Here is a 13,016-nt window from a genome sequence, read left to right on the forward strand (position 1 = left end):
AAAGGGCCATGTTGACGCACCAGCTCCATTATTCACCTGATACAATCTAAAAATAGACTAATGAATGTAACAAGGTAACTTAGAGCTGAAAAAACTGTTTATTATAAACAATTCCAGAAAAAAGAAACACAAACACTTTTATTGCACGTATTTCTAGTTATTCTATCCACTCATCTTTATTGATCTTAATTCTTCTGGAGGGGTTTAATGAAAATGTATTAATTTCTCATCCTAGTTTCCTGTCCCTTACCTGTGAAGGAAAGTGATCAATGTGTCCTAATCAGACCCTTTCCTTCCCTAATTTTGGAAGGAAAGGGTATGAAGCTTTCTTTACAATAAATCAAAAACAGTTTTGTGATTTGGCACATTTTGCTAGACTACCGTAGGTGTTGTTTATTCGACAACAATACAAAACGAACCCCCGATCCATTGGTTTTCCTATTGTTTGGTTTTTCCTCATTGGAAAGGAAAGTTTTATCGTTTAGCTTGAATTTGTTTCAATGAAAATCAATATTGTGCATGATTCACCCTTGTGGTGTCGAAACAAAAAAGTATGTTCATAACCATGTTTGGACATTTTAGGCTTCTAACGACCGCATCTATAAAAAACAAGAAGCACAGGTGATTAAATTGGTAACATATTTACTCTGGTTTTTTTTTCTTCCCCTCATTTTTAAGACATTTTTCACCAACAAAAACAGTCACAATTTTAAGTATGATATTATTATTATTATTATTATTATTATTATTATTATTATTACTTAATGAGTTCTGTGTTATATATGAATATAGGTAGATAATGGACTTATAACCTGTGTGTTCATGAACTGAGGTAAATATTTGCGTTTTTTATGTTTTAATCAACGAGCATCACCTGATCACATATTTAATCATACCTGTGAGTTGGCAGCTGTTCCTCTTTTCTTCCATCATCCCTGTGGTGCATATCATATCTCTGAAAAATGAGCAAGGTGCATTGAAGTCCAGGAGTAACTCAATAACGTGTATTTTTGTTGCTCTGGGATTGTAAAAGTGAGCCTGAGGCAGTCTGGCAGAGACATATTTTACAACCTTAAAAACACCCTCAGCTGAAAGTTGATACTGCATCACCCTCTGGGAACGTGGTGTTATTGTCCTGTCATGAAGTGTTGCCCCTCCAAACAGGACGTATGCTGCTACTCAATGTAATTCATTCACCAATGATTTTAAAGGATTAATATTCTTTATCTACTCTGTAACCTGTGGTTCCCATCAGCCATCATATGTTGTGAGATCTCATCTCCTGATCAGAGAGAGTGCATGGTGGACAGGTTTGGTGTTGTGCTGCTGACGTGAAGCAGACACGACAGCATTCCCACTAAGGCCTTATGTCTTTGGAGTGTGTTTGATGGAAGATAAAGGAGGCAGATTAGGCTTAAAACTAACATACGTATATACACTCATGTGTGTATATATATATATACATACTCTTGTATGTTTGCAAAACATAAAACCCACTTGTATTAAATAGGGAAAACGTTATGCAACAGTTTTCAATCTGAAACGCACCCTGGATGGACATAAATTCAACCCCCTCCTTAACTATCCCATGTCACCCCAACCATGACCTCTGCTGCTTTGCAAAGGCCCTGACCCTTCTGCCCCCTCTTCTATTTTAAAACAGAGACACACCCTCATTCTTTTTATGTTAGAGAGAAGCCCACCTGACTTCTTAGTTTCATGCTTTGTTATATTCAGTCACAATAATCAAATCAGGCCTGAAATGGCTGAAACACAATATTTAAGTATTGGCAGGAATCTGAGAATCTGACAGCCAATTTAATCAGTGCCGTGTTGGCTGAAACCCTGACGTATCTGCAAGTTGAAGTGAAATTTTACTCAGAAATATGTCTTATTTATTGGCAAGAATTGATTCAATTCATTTTGCTGTTAAAATGTAAATACTGTATATTATGTGACCTAAAATTAGGTGTGGGGTGAGGAGGTCTATGCATATGTATTGTTATTGGTTAATTTTGGAAATTTTGTGTTGGACAATATCGGCATATCGGATATCGACAAAAAGCTAATATTGAACATCCCTAGTGAAGAGTAATAGTTGTGTGTTTTATGGGTATTACTAAAATAAAAAATATTATTTTTATTCAGACTTAAAATATAACTTTAATGTGACCCATTTTATAGCTTTTTTTCTGCTTTATTCTTAGATCTGTGGAGATCCTGTTAATGTGATTCTGATCTCTTCAGATTAAACATCATCAGCCCACATTTCTGTGGAAGTTATTGAATATTTATTGCTGACTCAAACAATTGATTTTGTGTGTGTGCGTGCGTGCGTGTGCGCGCGTGTGTGCGCGTGCGTGTGTGCGTGCGTGTGTGTGTGGCTAAACTGCAGCATCAAACTTTATGTTGGAAAAGACAAAGACTTCAGGACTTTCCACATGCTTGCAGTCTGGTCAGTTTGAAATTAGAAAGAGCCCGGTCAGCATCTGTTTGTGTCTCCTGAAAGCAGTGCTGGGGCTGGGCCTGGCAGCAGCGCGATGAGGCAGGACTGACCTCTGCTCAGGGACGCATGGAGGCTAAAGTCAATAGTTCTTCTGTATCACCTATCATTCAGTAACAAACTGACTAATGACCTCATGGGCTGCTTGTGTGGTGAGATCAGAGGATTAAATAAAGTTGGAAAGAGTAGGGTCTTTGGCCTTGTAATGAACCCCATGGGGTGGCAGAGTTGCTTTGGCCAAAGAACTGCGAGGCCCAATGTTGGGCTGCAACAAAATTTTCACAACTTATTGACTCGTGGGCATTTTGAGAAAGGAAAACAGCAGTACCATACACTGGTTAAGCAAACCTGTGCACAAATTAACTTTTATAGATTATACAAAATCAATGTCTTAAATTGTTATATTTATAGATTTTAATTACTAGTCCCCTGGGTCTGCTTGGATGGGCTTTCATTGTGTGGTAGGACGTTTGTTCAAGGATTAATAAAAAGTAATTAAAACAGTTTCAGAACCACAAACATTACATTTAGCCTAAAGCAGTGATTCTCAACTGGTGGGTCGGGAAATAAAAGTGGGTCGAGGACTTGTACTGGGTTGGTCGAGGACAGCTGGTCAAAAATAGATAATGTCTCTCGTGTTGGACTTGTCTTGCTGTGATATGCATTTTCCATAGGAAAATATATAGATTTATGTACTGTAACTTAGAAAATGTTACATTATGTATGTGTCTTTTCATTGGCTATTTTTGAAAAACTAAATTCAGTTGGTTGAATTCTAAAAAAATAAGTGGGTTGCGATTTAATGACAAAATGTGGGCCCCAGGGTGAGACCAGTTGAGAACCACTGGTTTAAAGTATATAAGGAAGAACCCAAAGTTATGAGTACACACTGGGTATTCAAATTCACCTCTAAACAGTGACCATGAAGCCCTGAAAACGGTCCAGCTCCAGTAGCTGCAGTACACTTGATAACACCTACTCGAGGTCTTTGCACATAGTGACTTCAACATGTTTTGTTTGCGGTTATCAACAACTTTAAACTCTTAAATCGGTGAGAAACCGAGCAGTAGATGAGCAGAATCAGAATCAGAAAATTTTTATTGCCAAGTAGAATTTTTAACAATACAAGGAATTTGACTTCGTAGTGAAACCCTGATCACATTTGGTGGAGCTATGGAGCTCCTGTCCTGTTTGTCTGTTTCTGCCTCAGAAACTTTGAAACTAAACCCCGTGTGTATGTATGTCTGACCAGCGATTTGTCATCTTTGGCTCTGAGTTTGTCTCCACAAAATCCCGCACCACACTCAAACACTGAAAATTAAAACAACTTCCATGCAAGTCGTTAACTCTCCATGGGGTTCAGCTGTCATATTTCAGCAACATCCACACATCTGCAAACAAAACTGGGAATAAAACCACCAACCTCATAATGTAACCGCTCTACCACATGAACCTTGGCTGCTCCTGCAGGGCTTCAAGTCACTGAGTGCACACTCGCCATCACTGCACCATTCCAGATCAACTGATTGGTAGAAATGGGAAGTTTTTTGAGACGATATGCATATTCTTTCCTGTGCAGATTATTCATGTCATTTTCTGTTCTTCTTTTTCAGGCCTGAGAACAAAAGTCTAGCGAGACGAGAGATTCTGGAATGACAGCTTCTCACTGTTTTCCAATAAACCCCAGACCTCCAGGAAGAGTACGCTGGGTAGCTCGCTGAGGTAATAAAAACAAATATTTTCTACAGTCTAAACTAAAAATGAAACCATGCCAGTCATGATTTTGCTACTTCTCTGCTTGCCCCCTCCTTTATTCTGGAATCTTTGGATGATTATCAATGGACTGCCATTGGAGATGGTGTCTTGGCTTCTTTGAAGAGTCTGGGCTAGGGATTAAGTCTGGAGATAGATAACAGTTGGGATGTATGACATGGGGGAAGGGGATGAGGGGTCAATGGGTCAGAGTTTTTGGATTTAGCCCACGTTGCTCCATATGGCAGCTGGGGTTCTCATATGGACCAACAGGGTGCAGCTAGGGTTCATTCCTTTTAGGAATCAAATTAGGACAGTGTGTGTTCTTTTTAAAAAGCTGTAACAAAATGTTTCCCACTCTTTAGGATTTATTCCTTTTTTGTTCATTGATAAATGCAGATTTATCAATTGATGATTTTCGGAGGTTAGCACAATGCCTGACAGTAAATAAAGATCAGCGGTGATAGTAGTGATTACACTGTGTGGTCAACACTGCAGCAGCTGTCTGCCTCTTTTTTTTCTTTTATCATATCTGTTACAGTTCTTATTTCCTTCAGTCCATTTAACCTAGCCCAGCTGTCCCCTTCTTTCATAGACTGCCCCTAAGTTCTTAGGGTGTACTCACACTGGCAACCAGGGCCGTTCCTAACCAGCTCTGTGCATGTGTGAAACCATGGGGGGCCATTGTCTGGCCTGCGTAGGTGTGAACTGCACCGCAGGGGGGTTAACGGCCCGATGGTCCTGCTAGAAGAGGTGGTCCAAACAGCATGCCAGACTGGCACGGTTGGCCGCGCATGCGCACGCACAACTCGACTCGACCCACGCGCAAAATGTGATGACGTTGGTACCGGGCGACGCTTTACGGCACATAAACATCCGCATTCCGCAATGATAGCGGTGTCAGAAGTGCTCGTTAGCCGATGAAAAGTTCAGAGTTGGTGTTACCTGATATATATGAACAACGCCACAGAGAACTCATGGAGGAAGAGGACAACATGACCGTCAGGACTTCTCTTTGTTCAGCCGACAGCGGGACAGTAACGGAGTGTAGCAGCTCATCATCAGGTCCGGGTATTTCCGAGGGTATAAATATACATATAAACACATATTACTGGTATATTAACCCATATAAACCAGAAAATATGGAAATGGGACATTTTACTGCTGCAAACGTGTAACATATTACTGGTATTTTGTGGACAGGACACATGTGGTTGGCTATTATATAACCCAGAAAAAAATGGAAATTGGACATTGTACTGCTGCTAATGTATAAATAATATAAATGACAGCTAGCATAAACTAGTACCGGTAGTAGTAGTCGTAAGGGCAAAATACTTGTCAACCTTAAAGTTCCTTTGTTGACATGGTGTGAGATAACTTAGTTTGCATTCGCCTTCATGTTTTAATCGGGGGAAGGTTGTTGTTTTGTTGTTAGAGCTTTATAAAGCAATGTTATGAAAAGTTATTGTGTTTTTTAAGGCATTTTTTAGAGTTGTACAAGTTTGTAATGTTAGCACCGTGACTTTGCTCGGTGCTGACTCAGTCTGTTATTTATTATTACCAGTTCAGAGGCCGAAATAAACTCCTGCTGACTCACACACACTTTGTTGTGTCACACAAATAAAAGACTGAAAAGCTTTCTGCTGTTTTGTGTTCAAATGGCAAAAGAAGGAGTGGTGCTGTGTTAATGGTGGTTATGTGCCAAGTCAGAGAGCAGAAGTGGGATCTCTTGTCACTTCTTATCCCCAGCGGGAGGGGAGGGGTGGGGTGGGGGTGGGGGGCAGGAAACTTCCAGTAAAGAAGTGTAAAGTCGGACTCACACTCTGAGCGTTGTTCATTGCTTTTACAGGTTTTCCATGGCAGCACAAAACAATAAAACCGAGAGTTGTAAATGTTGTTTACCACACATTAGGGCTATGTGTGCTTTGTATAATAATTAGTAGTGAATCTGAGTTGGCTGTTAAATTGATTAAGAATAAATAGGTTCTCATAGGCATGCAAGTTTGTTGAGGATTGACAGACATCGTAAAAGTTTGAATGATATGCATAAAATAGCAATAAATAGTATTTATCTATTGACAAAATTGTAATATGAGATAAAATATAAGTTAACACTTTGAATTACATGAAGAGTCACAGGTGTTTATAACCCTCTAAACTTGTAATTAGTGTTAAAATGGAAAAAGCATGCCAGCTGATGTAATTCCTCCAGCTTAATTTGAAACATCATCTTAATTTAGATTTCAATCCTGTTTAATGTTGAACTAAAGTCTTATTTCATACCTGCAAAGTATCCCCAGCATTCACCGTGCTCAGTAAAGCAGGAGCAGCAAGCAACAACAAAGATATGAAGGAACGCATTATGTAATATTTCCCTTAGGGGTACTACTGATACACTCCCACCCTCCTTCCTCTGTAATGCTGCAGCATTCACTGGTAATTGATGAATTATTGTTGTTTTTTAATTGCACTGGTTTGTTGTAGCTATAATGTTATTTAGCCAAAGTGAACATGTTAAAAAGGACTAGGGGTGAAGGAAGTGACTGTGCCTGAAAAGTTTTCTACCTGATAATAAAAGGGACAACATGTTTTCCCCTAAAAGTGTTTCATCTGATGCAGGATTTTGTTGATGTGTCAAGTTTGTGTTAGAATGAGGGGTGGATGAAGGCTAAAAAGAAAAGGAGAGTAACGTGTGTGTGTATGTGTGTGTCTGAGGGGCTGGCACACCAAATTGTGAGAGGGGCGGGAGAAATGGGTAGTGGGAGGCGGTGCTTAGGCAGCAAGCAGAGAAGGAAAGCTGAGAAGAGGAGCAGTGGAGTGAAGTGTGAAGAGAGCAGCAGGATTGAATCCTGGCGGGATGTGAAGTCCTGGGGAGGTGCAGTGGAACCGTCAGGGAGCTGGAAGAATTCAGAGAAGAGTAAAAGAGAGCTGAGTGGGAGAATCTGAACAAAACTGGAGTGGTTTCGTCTTTTTTTTGTTCCTTTTTGCTTTCATTATTCCCAGAGACAAGTGCAGGCAGCAATGCAGCTTTCTGGCTGGGGTGAGTGTGTGTGTGGTGGGGGGGAAAGATTAAAGTGTTTCATTGTTGCATGTGTCTGCAGAGGTGCATGTGACGGGGAAAGAACACTTTCAATAGATCATAACATCTGTTCGAAACTGCCGAAAGGGCTTTGTACACTAAATAATAGAAGATAACAAGAAAATTGATTTGAAATCAGAGTTTATAACTTTGGTGATATCTGGGATGTTAAGGGTCTAATCTTTACTGACAAGCCTTTTGAAGAATTAAAGTGGAATGGCCTGACGTAGAGTTCTCCTGAGTTGTTCCAGCCATAGCTGCTCTGAATGTGTCTGTGGCATTTTCTTCACGCGTACCTCAGTTCATTTAAGGTGGAATGATACGTTATTTCTCTGAGCTCTGACTTTGTGGTCCTTTTTTCTGGATAATTTGTTCCTTACAGACTGCTGGGGGTATTGTTTTTTTTTTAATATTTAATCTTGTAGAAAAGCTGCCCATCCTCTGGATTAGCAGGCCATAGTGGTGAAGAGGAAGGAAGGATGAGAAGTCTGTTGTTTGGCTACATGTTCACACTGAGATAACAAAGAGCATGAATCAGCAAGCGCACTCCCCAATGGTCACAAAGTCAGCCTTCATCTCACTAGTGGGATTTTAGGAAAACATGTTTTTGTAGAAGATTCAAACTCTATCTTTGTGTTTGTCCTGATGACAATGTTCTGTGGGAAGCCACAGCTGTTCCTCTATAACATCATCTACTTGTTTACAATCACAAGCTTCCTGGTGAGCCATAGGAGCCACATTTTGTACTTTTCTGTCGATGCATTTGTGCCTGAGAGTGATGTGTCAGCAGAAATGTATACAGAAAGCACTTTGAAGGGCCGTCCGTTCACTCAGCTCATTGTAACATCTGTCATGTTGAGGTTTCATTGGAGAGCATGCTGAGAGGGAACGCTGTAATTAGCCAAAGTGGATATGAGCCTAGTTTAGTGGGAGCGTTGCTTTACTCCATAAATGTGCAGACACTGGCGTGAAGTGTTACCTCATTGGCTTTAGACAAAACAACCTGAGTGTGTCACATGTTGTGGGTTGGATGTCTCAGATATTCCTGCCATGATGACACTCCAATAAGACCATGATTAGACCTGAATTTGCAGTTATTCTGACTTACAGTGGTTATTACCGCTGGAGTTTACCTATTCAAATAGAGATGTTTAAAGCTTAAATAAGGTAAAAGCTAAAACCAGCCAGTATGTCAGCTATTTTTTCAATAATAAGGTATTTTGTCAATAGATGCACCTGCAAATAATTGGCTCTTTCCAAATGTAGTGACGTAGTAGCATAATCCATCAAATGTAAACGTAAATTCAGGATGGTTAGTCATAATTAATAAGGACTTGAATGGGTCTCACTACCAGGAGTGTGGGGGGGTGGTGTGTGTAGCCCACTGATTGTTGGTATATCATTTTTTCTACTATTGTGTTTTAATAAACATTTCAACTAATGGAATACTCTTTGTAATACCATCATTGAATTAGTCAAGCAGTCTTTTTCCTAGCCCTGTTCCCATTAAATCTATTGCTAAAAAGTCCATTAGTAAATTACTTTATCCTTACATCCATATGGGGACTGTGTTTTCTGGTCCCTAAATGGGTATATAATTTTCTCTTTTTTCATTTTTATAGTTTTTTGTAGTATTTTGGGGGCATGGTAAACTTGACAAAAATCTGCTTCGCACTTTTTTCGTCACCAACCTAAAAGCTACTTTGTGAGAAGACTGATTTTTTGCCACTCTAGCACATGATACCAGATTAGTGTTGACCTATGCAACCAACAACAGACGATTTCTGCTCTGTAACTGGTTAAAAAACCAACAAAAAGCCAGACACTTGCCTAAAAGGCTGATCAGTAGTTTGTTTTTACTAAACTTCTCAACATGACCTCGCTGTCATTTTATCCAGAATGAATAACGGGTGTGGTTTTACATCGCATTAAGTAATATTTCACTTAAATTTGTATTTTTCACTTGGAAAACAACCTCTCTGTTTTATATTCTTCTTAGAAATACAACAGCACCACATACAGGCCTAAGATTTTCTTTTGAAGTGTTTTTTTGAGAAGTTTTCAGATAAGGAACTGTGAACAGAAAAAGTGACCCAGAAAATCTATCTTGTGTGTACCTGTTGAATGCATATTTCTACCTACAAATCACATAAGTGGTGAATAGTCGTAAAAGATAACTCGCTATGAAATCTTCTTCTTTATCTACCCAGGGAGAGCAACACTGCCCCCACAGTTACTGGTGGCACTGTTCTGTTTAGTGTGTATTTGAAGGTTTATGAATATGAGCAAATTTTGGGCAAAATCAAAGCAGTTCAGGAGTGGAAACCTCAGTCTTTATTTGTCATGGTGCGTTTCCACTAATTCTGCCCAGTTCCACTCTGTTCTACTCAGTTCAGGGGGTTTTCCATTAGGATGTTGTTTGCCATGCAGGCTTTTTCTATCTACTCAGTTAAGGTTCCTACCAACTATGTCAAGCTAACCAAAAAACATGAAGAATCAGACACAATCATCATGGCCATCATTTCACCACAACAATAGCAATTATCCATGTGTGTTTTCAACAACTTACTGTAATCACAACTTCACAACTCCCACCATCCCCCTAAAGAAAGTTACATTATCCAGTTTACACCACAGAAAAATGCCCTTCTCAAAGTTTCAGTCCGCTTTGCTGTGATGGCCTGTTCACTTTGTTGTAATCATCAGTGATAAAAGACAAATGAGCCAAGTATGTCCTCATGGTGCCATGAGTGTACAATGAAGAAACCGAAACAAAACAAAAAGATGAAATGTTGGTTTTGCTAAATCAGATTTTCAAAATGTCCCAGGTCCTGCTATTCTTCCTTACTTTTTTATCCTTGTAAAGTTGACAGTGCCACCATGCCACCACATAGTGCCCACTGTATGTCTTGATTGGCTTTGCACATGTGCTTTTTTGCCGTGTCAGATATTTTCTCAGATGGGTTGAAGTGAATTATACATCGAAGCTGGCGCGGATAAAACTGCTGCTTATGTAATAGCTGCTGTGGAGATCATTTGCACTTTGTGTGCGTACGTGTCTTAATGTGTTATACTCTGCTTCAGCAGTGATCAGAGATTTCACACTGAAGCTTTGACACTTTTAGTTAAAGGTTTTTCAAAATCGGATAATGCGGCCTACTTTAGCATTGAACGATGTTATCAAGTAAAGAGTCACTGGCACTCCTTTCGTTCGGCCTCACTTTAGGGGGTCATGTTGTCAGCCTCTGTGTGGTTGCTTTCAGTGCAAGATAACAGGTCCTTTCTCTGTGTTCTTTTGCCCTCTGTTAAAATGAAACAATGGCCCTCCAATGTTCTTACAGCCAAAGCAGCAGGGGTGGCGGAAGGGAGGTTTAGGAGGGAAAACTTTGCTCTTCTAACGGTTGCTGGGACAATGAAAAGTGAAAGACCTTTTAGGGATTTCATTTGCCAAAATTTTCTCCAGTAAACACCAAACAACATACCCTGACAATAAATGACAGCTGGACTTCATGGTTGCGTGAAAGATTTTAAGCGAGTCAATGATCCTTACTAACAGTAGTCCACTGGCCAGACTAATCCCCCTGTCTCTACCACCGGCATTTTTGGTATTTCCACTGTCTGCGAGTCTGACCACTGTCCACCGCTGGATTACTTTACAGGCTGGAAAAACTCATGGAAAAGTTCAACATTTGTAGCAGAGCAGGAAAGTCATTCATCATCATTTCACAAATTGTAACCTGGCCTCTCTCTTTCATTATGATACCGAGAGACGTCCATAAAGCAGGCACAGTGAATACAAATGTCACACGGATCTGACATTTGAATTTACACTTAAAGTTATAGCAAGAGATAGAAATTGATGCAACTGTGTTGGATTTGACCTATTTTACGCTACTTTAATCAAGAAAGAGATCTTGTAAAGCTGCTTCTGTTGAGACCTCGTGTGACATTTTAACCTTTTTGTTTTGATTTAGAATATGTACTTTGGCTTAAAGTTTTCTTTATTTCAAATCTTTTTTTTAACAATCTGATAGATTCATTTCTGTATTTTAATGGATAGACATGGTTTGTCATTTCCTTGCCTCTGCCAAGTAGGTCATATTTTCACCAGCACTTATCTATTTGTATGTATGTCTGTTTGTTTATTTGTTTGTTTGTCTGGTAGCAGGATTTATGTCAAAAGTACTAAACAGGTTTTGACAAAAATGTTAACCTAGTATAGACCTTAGGCCACGGAAGATTTAATTAAATTTTGGAAAGGATCCAGATTAACATACTGATTCTGGAACAGTTTGAAAAAAAATCCTATATTCAGCTCTTACGACTCTAGTCATAAGTTCCGTTTCACGTTCTGTTTTGATCATACAACATTACAGCCATGTGCTAGAAATTTCATACAAGCCTTTAAAGTGTGAATGTTCATAGTACCATGATCAGGACCACTGATCCAGAAAACCTCAAATATCTGGCAAAGAGGATATTTGGCGCTCTGCGGCGGTTCGTGCTCTCTGAGTGCTCTTGTTTCTACTGAAAAGCTTCTTTTGTTATGTCCAAAGCACATTGTCCTGATTCAGTCAACTGAGAAATATTTAAAAAAAAAATAGACTTGCATACATCATTTTGGATTACATTTCTTCAAGAAAGTGGAACCATTTTAAACACTTTTTAATGTTTTTAAGGTTTTTGTACTTTTCATACATTTTATTAAGACATTTGACAAACTAGGGTCGTCACGTATTTTTTATATATGCATAATACATAATAATTACCACCACAGTTCATACACTAAAGTTTTATGATATAATGCAATGTTTTATTTCTTATTTTGTGATAGAAGACTATCTAATCTTTAGTTAAATTCAGGCCAGATGCTTTGAGATGCTAAAGAACCAAGTGGTCCACTGTCAGGCTGTCACACACACTCACTCACACAGAAAAAAGCCCCACATTCTCCTGCCCTTTCTCTTCCTTTCTTCTCCCACTCCATTCCGTGTCTCTACCTCATTTTTTGCCCTGTGCATCAAAAATGTGGGCCTCTGCTGTCATGGAAACACTTCCAAACAGACGACATTCCTCTGTTTGATTGTAAAAGGGGGAAAAAAAACTTTTGGAGGAGCTGTTGCCAATTAGTCCCGAACAAGTTCACATGATTTCTTTTTCTTTTCATTTTCCCCATTTGTTTCACTGCAGAGAACCGTTCTTAATTAATCCAGGGTTCTGTAGCTGCTTAAAACGTATGAACTTTTGTTCATTGTTACAATATCAACCAGGATGCTTGGCTAATGAGCAACAATATCTCTGTGGTTAGAGTGAAGAGACTTGGCACTGAAGCAATGGTGTGCATTCAATGGGCTCAAGCACACACATATGCACACATACAAGCACTCACTGCAGGAGCTTGAGCGGAGCTGTGTGGGGGTAGGTGACAGTAAGCCACCGCTTGGACATACATACGATCATTGGGTGAGTTTGGAGGCTTCATATAACCTTAGGTCTTCTGGAAAAACATTAAGGGAGCCCTCTCATTTTACAGCAGAGTCCATTGACTTCATCACAATGCCATTTTCTAGGCTCTTTGAAGTTTTATTGATGAGTTTCGGTGAATAGATGCATGACACGGTGTGGACCATTTGTCTAGCAGAGGTATTGTGTCTGAGTTGTTGCCTTTGCCTGCAGTTG

At 39.5% G+C, this 13,016-nt stretch overlaps 1 protein-coding gene across 2 annotated transcripts in view; it reads left to right on the forward strand.

Annotated features, from left to right (window-relative positions):
- LOC114477174 (leucine zipper putative tumor suppressor 2 homolog) overlaps positions 1–13,016 on the forward strand; it is a 41,561-nt gene that overhangs the window by 15,967 nt on the left and 12,578 nt on the right. Inside the window, exon 2 of one of the 2 annotated variants that reach the window (XM_028469335.1) lies at positions 4,117–4,225. The gene's annotated coding sequence lies outside the window, so the exon portion shown is untranslated. Of the gene's footprint in view, positions 1–4,116; positions 4,226–7,055; positions 7,299–13,016 lie in introns of those variants that run through there. The other variant, XM_028469336.1, reaches the window with a different exon arrangement.

The sequence above is a fragment of the Gouania willdenowi genome, chromosome 15, assembly GCF_900634775.1.
Source record: "Gouania willdenowi chromosome 15, fGouWil2.1, whole genome shotgun sequence".
Taxonomy (NCBI): Eukaryota; Metazoa; Chordata; class Actinopteri; order Blenniiformes; family Gobiesocidae; genus Gouania; species Gouania willdenowi.